Genomic DNA, 12,766 nt, shown 5'->3' with positions numbered 1-12,766 from the left:
TCACAATATTGTACACTTACAGGCTTCACCAGAAGTACTGCTTGAGAGCAGGAACAAATCAAGATTTAAAGCTGGAGTTTCTGGCACTCCCAATAATCATTTTACATTCAGTTCTCTGTACACATGCGTATACATATGTAGTGTGCTGTAATAAGTCCTCTCTCGTTCTTACTACACAATTTGTCAAGATTTACTGGTAGGCAGATTTCAGTTCTGATTTAATTCTAGTCCGGAACTCCCACTCTGTGAAGGAGTTGAGAGCGCTAAAGCTATTGAAACAAATGTAGTGTCCGATTTCCGGAAAGCAAGGTTTCTCTATTCAGAACTCAGTCTTATAGATAGTCTTAGGCTTAATCTAAGTATTGGTGCTCACTAACCTGTGATCAAGTACTTAGCCTGGCCTCTTCTACTCAAAACTGGAATCCAGGGGAAGTCTTAGTAGGTGTAGCGCAGGGAGTCGAAGAGGAATCGCCAAACTGGAAATGAAGACGACAGAAGCTTCAACGGCCTCAGGATCACAGGAGCTGCAAGGAGGCTTGGGCAGAGGACGATTAGAGCACTGGAGGAATCCGGTTAACTCAGATGAGTGCAGGGCTGATGCTTGCTCAGGACAAGAACGAGGCCAAGTATCGACTCACGTTTTGGGTGTGCTTTAAATACTCTATGGGTGTGGCTGACTTCTAAAAGGCACATGGCTCACATGGGAGGCAGGAAGGTTCCAACGGGTCCTGGGAGAGAACACCTGTCAGCCTAATGGTTTTGAGTTTTAATGCAAACAGATGCAATCAATTAACTTTAGCAGGTGGAGTCATTAGGTCATGGCAGTTGGACCCAATAAACAGAAGCAGATGCAATCAATTAACATAAGCAGGTGGAGTCAATAGGCCATGGCATTTGGAACCAATAAACAGGAAACACATGTCTATTCCTTTCAAGTGTGCAAACCGAAAAACTAATTGAACAATGGTACCAGCGTGTCAGAATGGGTTCATGTGCTCTGGGAAGGGGTTTGCCAAGGGGTTCAGTGCAGTGGGACCATGGTGCCTGAAGGGTGTTTATCCTGGTGTCGCAGGAGGCCATGAACTAATAGAACATGAGCCCCGTGCGCCAGACCCACTGTATCAAGGGAGCAAGAGGGCATTTTAATATTTCTGCTGTGTAATGTCAATAAAAGAAAAGGGAATTTCAGTAAGGGAGTCTCAAATAACTGTAAATAAGTGGTGCGCATAAAACAAAATTAACCCCTTCGCTGCCAGGCCTTTTCCCCCTCCTGTGCCAGGCCTTTTTTTGCCTATTTGGGGCAGTTCGCGCTTAGGCCCTCATAACTTTTTGTCCACATAAGCTAACCAAGCCAAATTTGCGTCCTTTTTTTCCAACATCCTAGGGATTCTAGAGGTACCCAGACTTTGTGGATTCCCTTGAAGGAGGCCAAGAAATTGGCCAAAATACAGTGAAAATTTCGTTTTTTTCAAAAAAATTGGAAAAAGTGGCTGCAGAAGAAGGCTTGTGGATTTCCCCCTGAAAATGGCATCAACAAAGGGTTTGCAGTGCTAAACTCAGCAGCTTCCTAGCTTTCAGGAACAGGCAGACTTGAATCAGAAAACCCAATTTTTCAACACAATTTTGGCATTTTACTGGGGCATACCCCATTTTTGCATTTTTTTGTGCTTTCAGCCTCCTTCCAGTCAGTGACAGGAATGGGCATGAAACCAATGCTGGATCCCAGAAACCTAACCATTTCTGAAAAGTAGACAAAATTCTGAATTCAGCAAGGGGTAATTTGTGTAGATCCTACAAGGGTTTCCTACAGAAAATAACAGCTGAAAAAGAAAAATATTGAAATTGAGGTGAAAAAACCATGTAATTACTCTGTAATTTTCCCTGCAATGTCAGATAATGGAAAGCAATATACCGTTACGTCTGCTGGACTCCTCTGGTTGCGGGGATATATAGGGCTTGTAGGTTCATCAAGAACCCGAGGAACCCAGAGCCAATAAATGAGCTGCACCCTGCAGTGCGTTTTCATTCTATACCGGGTATACAGCAATTCATTTGCTGAAATATAAAGAGTAAAAAATTGCTATCAAGAAAACCTTTGCATTTCCAAAAAGGGCACAAGATGGGGTGCTGAGGAGCAGGGGTTATTTGCACATCTCTGAATTCCCGGGTGACCGTACTAGCATGTGAATTATAGGGAATTTCTCAAATAGATGTCTTTTTTACACACTCTCCTATATTTGGAAGGACAAAATGTAGAGAAAGACAAGGGGCAATTGCACTTGTTTTGCTAATCTATGTTCCCCCAAGTCTCCCGATAAAAATGATACCTCACTTGCGTGGATAGGCCTAGCGCCCGCGACAGGAAACACCCCAAAGCGCAACGTGGACACATCCAACATTTTGGAAGAAAACAGAGGTGTTTTTTGCGAAGTGCCTACCTGTAGATTTTGGCCTCTAGCTCAGCCGGCACCTAGGGAAACCTACCAAACCTGTGCATTTCTGAAAACTAGAGACCTAGGGGAATCCAAGATGGGGTGACTTGCGGGGCTCGGACCAGGTTCTGTTACCCAGAATCCTTTGCAAACCTCAAAATTTGGCTAAAAAAACACATGTTCTTCACATTTCTGTGGCAGAAAGTTCTGGAATCTGAGAGGAGCCACAAATGTCCTTCCACCCAGCGTTCCCCCAAGTCTCCCGATAAAAATGATACCTCACTTGCGTGGGTAGGCCTAGCGCCCGCGACAGGAAACACCCCAAAGCGCAACGTGGACACATCCTAAATTTTGGAAGAAAACAAAGGTGTTTTTTGCGAAGTGCCTACCTGTAGATTTTGGCCTCTAGCTCAGCCGGCACCTAGGGAAACCTACCAAACCTGTGCATTTCTGAAAACTAGAGACCTAGGGGAATCCAAGGAGGGGTGACTTGCGGGGCTCGGACCAGGTTCTGTTACCCAGAATCCTTTGCAAACCTCAAAATTTGGCTAAAAAAACACATGTTCCTCACATTTCTGTGGCAGAAAGTTCTGGAATCTGAGAGGAGCCACAAATTTCCTTCCACCCAGCGTTCCCCAAACTCTCCCGATAAAAATGATACCTCACTTGCGTGGGTAGGCCTAGCGCCCGCGACAGGAAACACCCCAAAGCGCAACGTGGACACATCCAAAATTTTGGAAGAAAACAGAGGTGTTTTTTGCGAAGTGCCTACCTGTAGATTTTGGCCTCTAGCTCAGCCGGCACCCAGGGAAACCTACCAAACCTGTGCATTTCTGAAAACTAGAGACCTAGGGGAATCCAAGGAGGGGTGACTTGCGGGGCTCGGACCAGGTTCTGTTACCCAGAATCCTTTGCAAACCTCAAAATTTGGCTAAAAAAACACATGTTCCTCACATTTCTGTGGCAGAAAGTTCTGGAATCTGAGAGGAGCCACAAATTTCCTTCCACCCTGCGTGCCCCCAAGTCTCCCGATAAAAATGATACCTCACTTGCGTGGGTAGGCATAGCGCCCGCGACAGGAAACACCCCAAAGCGCAACGTGGACACATCCTAAATTTTGGAAAAAAACAGAGGTGTTTTTTGCGAAGTGCCTACCTGTAGCTTTTGGCCTCTAGCTCAGCCGGCACCTAGGGAAACCTACCAAACCTGTGCATTTCTGAAAACTAGAGACCTAGGGGAATCCAAGGAGGGGTGACTTGCGGGGCTCGGACCAGGTTCTGTTACCCAGAATCCTTTGCAAACCTCAAAATTTGGCTAAAAAAACACATGTTCCTCACATTTCTGTGGCAGAAAGTTCTGGAATCTGAGAGGAGCCACAAATTTCCTTCCACCCAGCGTTCCCCCAACTCTCCCGATAAAAATGATACCTCACTTGCGTGGGTAGGCCTAGCGCCCGCGACAGGAAACACCCCAAAGCGCAACATGGACACATCCAAAATTTTGGAAGAAAACAGAGGTGTTTTTTGCGAAGTGCCTACCTGTAGATTTTGGCCTCTAGCTCAGCCGGCACCCAGGGAAACCTACCAAACCTGTGCATTTCTGAAAACTAGAGACCTAGGGGAATCCAAGGAGGGGTGACTTGCGGGGCTCGGACCAGGTTCTGTTACCCAGAATCCTTTGCAAACCTCAAAATTTGGCTAAAAAAACACATGTTCCTCACATTTCTGTGGCAGAAAGTTCTGGAATCTGAGAGGAGCCACAAATTTCCTTCCACCCAGCGTGCCCCCAAGTCTCCCGATAAAAATGATACCTCACTTGCGTGGGTAGGCCTAGCGCCCGCGACAGGAAACACCCCAAAGCGCAACGTGGACACATCCTAAATTTTGGAAAAAAACAAAGGTGTTTTTTGCGAAGTGCCTACCTGTAGATTTTGGCCTCTAGCTCAGCCGGCACCTAGGGAAACCTACCAAACCTGTGCATTTCTGAAAACTAGAGACCTAGGGGAATCCAAGGAGGGGTGACTTGCGGGGCTCGGACCGGGTTCTGTTACCCAGAATCCTTTGCAAACCTCAAAATTTGGCTAAAAAAACACATGTTCCTCACATTTCTGTGGCAGAAAGTTCTGGAATCTGAGAGGAGCCACAAATTTCCTTCTACCCAGCGTTCCCCCAACTCTCCCGATAAAAATGATACCTCACTTGCGTGGGTAGGCCTAGCGCCCGCGACAGGAAACACCCCAAAGCGCAACGTGGACACATCCAAAATTTTGGAAGAAAACAGAGGTGTTTTTTGCGAAGTGCCTACCTGTAGATTTTGGCCTCTAGCTCAGCCGGCACCCAGGGAAACCTACCAAACCTGTGCATTTCTGAAAACTAGAGACCTAGGGAATCCAAGGAGGGGTGACTTGCGGGGCTCGGACCAGGTTCTGTTACCCAGAATCCTTTGCAAACCTCAAAATTTGGCTAAAAAAACACATGTTCCTCACATTTCTGTGGCAGAAAGTTCTGGAATCTGAGAGGAGCCACAAATTTCCTTCCACCCAGCGTGCCCCCAAGTCTCCCGATAAAAATGATACCTCACTTGCGTGGGTAGGCCTAGCGCCCGCGACAGGAAACACTCCAAAGCGCAACGTGGACACATCCTAAATTTTGGAAAAAAACAGAGGTGTTTTTTGCGAAGTGCCTACCTGTAGATTTTCGCCTCTAGCTCAGCCGGCACCTAGGGAAACCTACCAAACCTGTGCATTTCTGAAAACTAGAGACCTAGGGGAATCCAAGGAGGGGTGACTTGCGGGGCTCGGACCAGGTTCTGTTACCCAGAATCCTTTGCAAACCTCAAAATTTGGCTAAAAAAACACATGTTCCTCACATTTCTGTGGCAGAAAGTTCTGGAATCTGAGAGGAGCAACAAATTGCCTTCCACCCAGCGTTCCCCCAAGTCTCTCGATAAAAATGATACCTCACTTGCGTGGGTAGGCCTAGCGCCCGCGACAGGAAACACCCCAAAGCGCAACGTGGACACATCCTAAATTTTTGAAGAAAACAGAGGGTTTTTTTGCGAAGTGCCTATCTGTAGATTTTGGCCTCTAGCTCAGCCGGCACCTAGGGAAACCTACCAAACCTGTGCATTTCTGAAAACTAGAGACCTAGGGGAATCCAAGGAGGGGTGACTTGCGGGGCTCGGACCAGGTTCTGTTACCCAGAATCCTTTGCAAACCTCAAAATTTGGCTAAAAAAACACATGTTCCTCACATCTCTGTGGCAGAAAGTTCTGGAATCTGAGAGGAGCCACAAATTTCCTTCCACCCTGCGTGCCCCCAAGTCTCCCGATAAAAATGATACCTCACTTGCGTGGGTAGGCATAGCGCCCGCGACAGGAAACACCCCAAAGCGCAACGTGGACACATCCTAAATTTTGGAAAAAAACAGAGGTGTTTTTTGCGAAGTGCCTACCTGTAGCTTTTGGCCTCTAGCTCAGCCGGCACCTAGGGAAACCTACCAAACCTGTGCATTTCTGAAAACTAGAGACCTAGGGGAATCCAAGGAGGGGTGACTTGCGGGGCTCGGACCAGGTTCTGTTACCCAGAATCCTTTGCAAACCTCAAAATTTGGCTAAAAAAACACATGTTCCTCACATTTCTGTGGCAGAAAGTTCTGGAATCTGAGAGGAGCCACAAATTTCCTTCCACCCAGCGTTCCCCCAACTCTCCCGATAAAAATGATACCTCACTTGCGTGGGTAGGCCTAGCGCCCGCGACAGGAAACACCCCAAAGCGCAACATGGACACATCCAAAATTTTGGAAGAAAACAGAGGTGTTTTTTGCGAAGTGCCTACCTGTAGATTTTGGCCTCTAGCTCAGCCGGCACCCAGGGAAACCTACCAAACCTGTGCATTTCTGAAAACTAGAGACCTAGGGGAATCCAAGGAGGGGTGACTTGCGGGGCTCGGACCAGGTTCTGTTACCCAGAATCCTTTGCAAACCTCAAAATTTGGCTAAAAAAACACATGTTCCTCACATTTCTGTGGCAGAAAGTTCTGGAATCTGAGAGGAGCCACAAATTTCCTTCCACCCAGCGTGCCCCCAAGTCTCCCGATAAAAATGATACCTCACTTGCGTGGGTAGGCCTAGCGCCCGCGACAGGAAACACCCCAAAGCGCAACGTGGACACATCCTAAATTTTGGAAAAAAACAAAGGTGTTTTTTGCGAAGTGCCTACCTGTAGATTTTGGCCTCTAGCTCAGCCGGCACCTAGGGAAACCTACCAAACCTGTGCATTTCTGAAAACTAGAGACCTAGGGGAATCCAAGGAGGGGTGACTTGCGGGGCTCGGACCGGGTTCTGTTACCCAGAATCCTTTGCAAACCTCAAAATTTGGCTAAAAAAACACATGTTCCTCACATTTCTGTGGCAGAAAGTTCTGGAATCTGAGAGGAGCCACAAATTTCCTTCTACCCAGCGTTCCCCCAACTCTCCCGATAAAAATGATACCTCACTTGCGTGGGTAGGCCTAGCGCCCGCGACAGGAAACACCCCAAAGCGCAACGTGGACACATCCAAAATTTTGGAAGAAAACAGAGGTGTTTTTTGCGAAGTGCCTACCTGTAGATTTTGGCCTCTAGCTCAGCCGGCACCCAGGGAAACCTACCAAACCTGTGCATTTCTGAAAACTAGAGACCTAGGGAATCCAAGGAGGGGTGACTTGCGGGGCTCGGACCAGGTTCTGTTACCCAGAATCCTTTGCAAACCTCAAAATTTGGCTAAAAAAACACATGTTCCTCACATTTCTGTGGCAGAAAGTTCTGGAATCTGAGAGGAGCCACAAATTTCCTTCCACCCAGCGTGCCCCCAAGTCTCCCGATAAAAATGATACCTCACTTGCGTGGGTAGGCCTAGCGCCCGCGACAGGAAACACTCCAAAGCGCAACGTGGACACATCCTAAATTTTGGAAAAAAACAGAGGTGTTTTTTGCGAAGTGCCTACCTGTAGATTTTGGCCTCTAGCTCAGCCGGCACCTAGGGAAACCTACCAAACCTGTGCATTTCTGAAAACTAGAGACCTAGGGGAATCCAAGGAGGGGTGACTTGCGGGGCTCGGACCAGGTTCTGTTACCCAGAATCCTTTGCAAACCTCAAAATTTGGCTAAAAAAACACATGTTCCTCACATTTCTGTGGCAGAAAGTTCTGGAATCTGAGAGGAGCAACAAATTGCCTTCCACCCAGCGTTCCCCCAAGTCTCTCGATAAAAATGATACCTCACTTGCGTGGGTAGGCCTAGCGCCCGCGACAGGAAACACCCCAAAGCGCAACGTGGACACATCCTAAATTTTTGAAGAAAACAGAGGGTTTTTTTGCGAAGTGCCTATCTGTAGATTTTGGCCTCTAGCTCAGCCGGCACCTAGGGAAACCTACCAAACCTGTGCATTTCTGAAAACTAGAGACCTAGGGGAATCCAAGGAGGGGTGACTTGCGGGGCTCGGACCAGGTTCTGTTACCCAGAATCCTTTGCAAACCTCAAAATTTGGCTAAAAAAACACATGTTCCTCACATCTCTGTGGCAGAAAGTTCTGGAATCTGAGAGGAGCCACAAATTTCCTTCCACCCAGCGTTCCCCCAAGTCTCGCGATAAAAATGATACCTCACTTGCGTGGGTAGGTCTAGCGCCCGCGTCAGGAAACACCCCAAAGCGCAACGTGGACACATCCCATTTTTTGAAAGAAAACAGTGCCTACCTGTGGATTTTGGCCTGTAGCTCAGCCGGCACCTAGGGAAACCTACCAAACCGGTGCATTTCTGAAAACTAGAGACCTAGGGGAATCCAAGGAGGGGTGACTTGTGGGGCTCGGACCAGGTTCTGTTACCCAGAATCCTTTGCAAACCTCAAAATTTGGCTAAAAAAACACATGTTCCTCACATTTCTGTGGCAGAAAGTTCTGGAATCTGAGAGGAGCCACAAATTTCCTTCCACCCAGCGTGCCCCCAAGTCTCCCGATAAAAATGATACCTCACTTGCATGGGTAGGCCTAGCGCCCGCGACAGGAAACACCCCAAAGCGCAACGTGGACACATCCTAAATTTTGGAAAAAAACAGAGGTGTTTTTTGCGAAGTGCCTACCTGTAGATTTTGGCCTCTAGCTCAGCCGGCACCTAGGGAAACCTACCAAACCTGTGCATTTCTGAAAACTAGAGACCTAGGGGAATCCAAGGAGGGGTGACTTGCGGGGCTCGGACCGGGTTCTGTTACCCAGAATCCTTTGCAAACCTCAAAATTTGGCTAAAAAAACACATGTTCCTCACATTTCTGTGGCAGAAAGTTCTGGAATCTGATAGGAGCCACAAATTTCCTTCTACCCAGCGTTCCCCCAACTCTCCCGATAAAAATGATACCTCACTTGCGTGGGTAGGCCTAGCGCCCGCGACAGGAAACACCCCAAAGCGCAACGTGGACACATCCAAAATTTTGGAAGAAAACAGAGGTGTTTTTTGCGAAGTGCCTACCTGTAGATTTTGGCCTCTAGCTCAGCCGGCACCCAGGGAAACCTACCAAACCTGTGCATTTCTGAAAACTAGAGACCTAGGGGAATCCAAGGAGGGGTGACTTGCGGGGCTCGGACCAGGTTCTGTTACCCAGAATCCTTTGCAAACCTCAAAATTTGGCTAAAAAAACACATGTTCCTCACATTTCTGTGGCAGAAAGTTCTGGAATCTGAGAGGAGCCACAAATTTCCTTCCACCCAGCGTGCCCCCAAGTCTCCCGATAAAAATGATACCTCACTTGCGTGGGTAGGCCTAGCGCCCGCGACAGGAAACACCCCAAAGCGCAACGTGGACACATCCTAAATTTTGGAAAAAAACAGAGGTGTTTTTTGCGAAGTGCCTACCTGTAGATTTTGGCCTCTAGCTCAGCCGGCACCTAGGGAAACCTACCAAACCTGTGCATTTCTGAAAACTAGAGACCTAGGGGAATCCAAGGAGGGGTGACTTGCGGGGCTCGGACCAGGTTCTGTTACCCAGAATCCTTTGCAAACCTCAAAATTTGGCTAAAAAAACACATGTTCCTCACATCTCTGTGGCAGAAAGTTCTGGAATCTGAGAGGAGCCACAAATTTCCTTCTACCCAGCGTTCCCCCAACTCTCCCGATAAAAATGATACCTCACTTGCGTGGGTAGGCCTAGCGCCCGCGACAGGAAACACCCCAAAGCGCAACGTGGACACATCCAAAATTTTGGAAGAAAACAGAGGTGTTTTTTGCGAAGTGCCTACCTGTAGATTTTGGCCTCTAGCTCAGCCGGCACCCAGGGAAACCTACCAAACCTGTGCATTTCTGAAAACTAGAGACCTAGGGAATCCAAGGAGGGGTGACTTGCGGGGCTCGGACCAGGTTCTGTTACCCAGAATCCTTTGCAAACCTCAAAATTTGGCTAAAAAAACACATGTTCCTCACATTTCTGTGGCAGAAAGTTCTGGAATCTGAGAGGAGCCACAAATTTCCTTCCACCCAGCGTGCCCCCAAGTCTCCCGATAAAAATGATACCTCACTTGCGTGGGTAGGCCTAGCGCCCGCGACAGGAAACACTCCAAAGCGCAACGTGGACACATCCTAAATTTTGGAAAAAAACAGAGGTGTTTTTTGCGAAGTGCCTACCTGTAGATTTTGGCCTCTAGCTCAGCCGGCACCTAGGGAAACCTACCAAACCTGTGCATTTCTGAAAACTAGAGACCTAGGGGAATCCAAGGAGGGGTGACTTGCGGGGCTCGGACCAGGTTCTGTTACCCAGAATCCTTTGCAAACCTCAAAATTTGGCTAAAAAAACACATGTTCCTCACATTTCTGTGGCAGAAAGTTCTGGAATCTGAGAGGAGCAACAAATTGCCTTCCACCCAGCGTTCCCCCAAGTCTCTCGATAAAAATGATACCTCACTTGCGTGGGTAGGCCTAGCGCCCGCGACAGGAAACACCCCAAAGCGCAACGTGGACACATCCTAAATTTTTGAAGAAAACAGAGGGTTTTTTTGCGAAGTGCCTATCTGTAGATTTTGGCCTCTAGCTCAGCCGGCACCTAGGGAAACCTACCAAACCTGTGCATTTCTGAAAACTAGAGACCTAGGGGAATCCAAGGAGGGGTGACTTGCGGGGCTCGGACCAGGTTCTGTTACCCAGAATCCTTTGCAAACCTCAAAATTTGGCTAAAAAAACACATGTTCCTCACATCTCTGTGGCAGAAAGTTCTGGAATCTGAGAGGAGCCACAAATTTCCTTCCACCCAGCGTTCCCCCAAGTCTCGCGATAAAAATGATACCTCAGTTGCGTGGGTAGGTCTAGCGCCCGCGTCAGGAAACACCCCAAAGCGCAACGTGGACACATCCCATTTTTTGAAAGAAAACAGTGCCTACCTGTGGATTTTGGCCTGTAGCTCAGCCGGCACCTAGGGAAACCTACCAAACCGGTGCATTTCTGAAAACTAGAGACCTAGGGGAATCCAAGGAGGGGTGACTTGCGGGGCTCCGACCAGGTTCTGTTACCCAGAATCCTTTGCAAACCTCAAAATTTGGCTAAAAAAACACATGTTCCTCACATTTCTGTGGCAGAAAGTTCTGGAATCTGATAGGAGCCACAAATTTCCTTCCACCCAGCGTTCCCCCAAGTCTCCCGATAAAAATGATACCTCACTTGTGTGGGTGGGCCAGGTGCCTGCAACAGAATAAGGCCCAAAACCTGAAGGGATAGAAGGATAGCACAGCAAGTTTATAAGGGCATATTCCTTTATACATCTTTAGACGGACTCTGCTTTGGGGACCCACATAAGTGAGGTGTCATTTTACTTGGGAGACTGAGGGGAAAACTGGGGAGTAGGAATTTTGTGCTGGAGCGGTGATCCTACTAAGAAAAATCAGGAAAATATGCTTTTTTATGCAAATTTTGAGGTTTACAGAGGAGTCTGGGTAAGAAAATGTTGGGGGAGCCACGCAAGCCACACCTCCCTAGACTCCTTGGGGTGCCTAGTTTTAAAAAGTTTCTGGGTTTTGTAGGTTTCCCTACATGACGGCCGCACCCAGGACCAAAAACATAGGTGGGCCCTCCCCCCCAAACACAGGTATTTTTGGAATATATCACTTTGATGTGTGCACATACGTCCGTGATGTGCCAAACACTAAAATTGTGAAAAGAAACACACTTAGGTTATGTGAAGAAGACCCCTCACCCACCAACCAAGTTGGTGGCATGCTTCATCATCGGGGTCCCACCCGAGGCACCTAGCGTGTCTCAAGTGTGCTGCGTCGCCTGATTACAGCGGAGCAGGTTTTGTCATTTGTACTACACATACTGGTTGGATTTGGCACGAGGGTGAGTGATGGTTCAGTAGATCAAATTTTATTAACAAGAGATTTCACAAAAGTGAAATGCACTGGTAATAACTGAAAGGCCAAAAAACTGAACCAATGACTCACAGCTCGTGAGCTGTAAAGCCACGACAAGGCACCAACCGCTTTACAGTCCATTCACACACCTTTCATACATGACATGCACTAGACCATTCACGCCGCCAGCCACGGGCCCAGCACATTACAAGACTCGCATCCACAGACAGCGCCAGTCAAGGGCCCATCACTTTCATACGCCCACATGCCTGATACAGCAATCACACCAGCTGATGAGTGTGTAAACTGGCGTTTGGCCGGCACTGCCAGCCAAGCGCCACCCCACACACACCGCCAGCCAAGCGCCACCCCACACACACCACCAGCCAAGCGCCACCCCACACACACCGCCAGCCAAGCGCCACCCCACACACACCGCCAGCCAAGCGCCACCCCACACACACCGCCAGCCCAGCGCCACCCCACACACACCGCCAGCCAAGCGCCACCCCACACACGCCGCCAGCCAAGCGCCACCCCACCCACGCCGCCAGCCAAGCGCCACTCTACACATGCCATCCCCTTTTTTTTGTTTTTAAACAACAAAGAAACCACTAATCATAAATTAGTACAAAACTACAAACACAAAAGCTCTAACTGAATACATGACTAATGCCAACCGTGAAACCGAACATATAAAAATATAAAACACCAGTTTACGCTCACGGAATTTCCCAATAATTCTTCTGTGTGTGGTAGCTCCTGAAACAGCCACCCACACACAGCCCAGGCTTTGAAGGACAATCAGGGCAGTACATCCTATTCTCCTTCCTGATACCTCTTCGAGCACAGACTCTACATCTCTTAGCAGGAAAGTTTTTTTTGGCCGTGGGAGGAATGTGCTCAGCAAAGTGACGATCTTTCAATCTAGCCACATCCTCCACCACTGCTTCTCTAGGAACTCTTGCCTGTT

At 48.2% G+C, this 12,766-nt stretch overlaps 1 long non-coding RNA gene across 1 annotated transcript in view; it reads right to left on the bottom strand.

Moving 5' to 3' along the window:
- LOC138258414 (uncharacterized) overlaps positions 1-602 on the bottom strand; it is an 80,883-nt gene extending 80,281 nt beyond the window's left edge. Inside the window, exon 1 of the long non-coding RNA XR_011198414.1 lies at positions 378-602. This is a non-coding gene — a long non-coding RNA (uncharacterized lncRNA). The remainder of the gene's footprint in view (positions 1-377) is intronic.
- Between the last annotated feature and the right edge of the window lie 12,164 nt (positions 603-12,766).

The sequence above is a fragment of the Pleurodeles waltl genome, chromosome 2_1, assembly GCF_031143425.1.
Source record: "Pleurodeles waltl isolate 20211129_DDA chromosome 2_1, aPleWal1.hap1.20221129, whole genome shotgun sequence".
NCBI lineage: Eukaryota > Metazoa > Chordata > Amphibia > Caudata > Salamandridae > Pleurodeles > Pleurodeles waltl.
The sequence above is the reverse complement of the archived record's forward strand: the minus strand, read 5'-3'. Positions and strand labels throughout refer to the sequence as shown.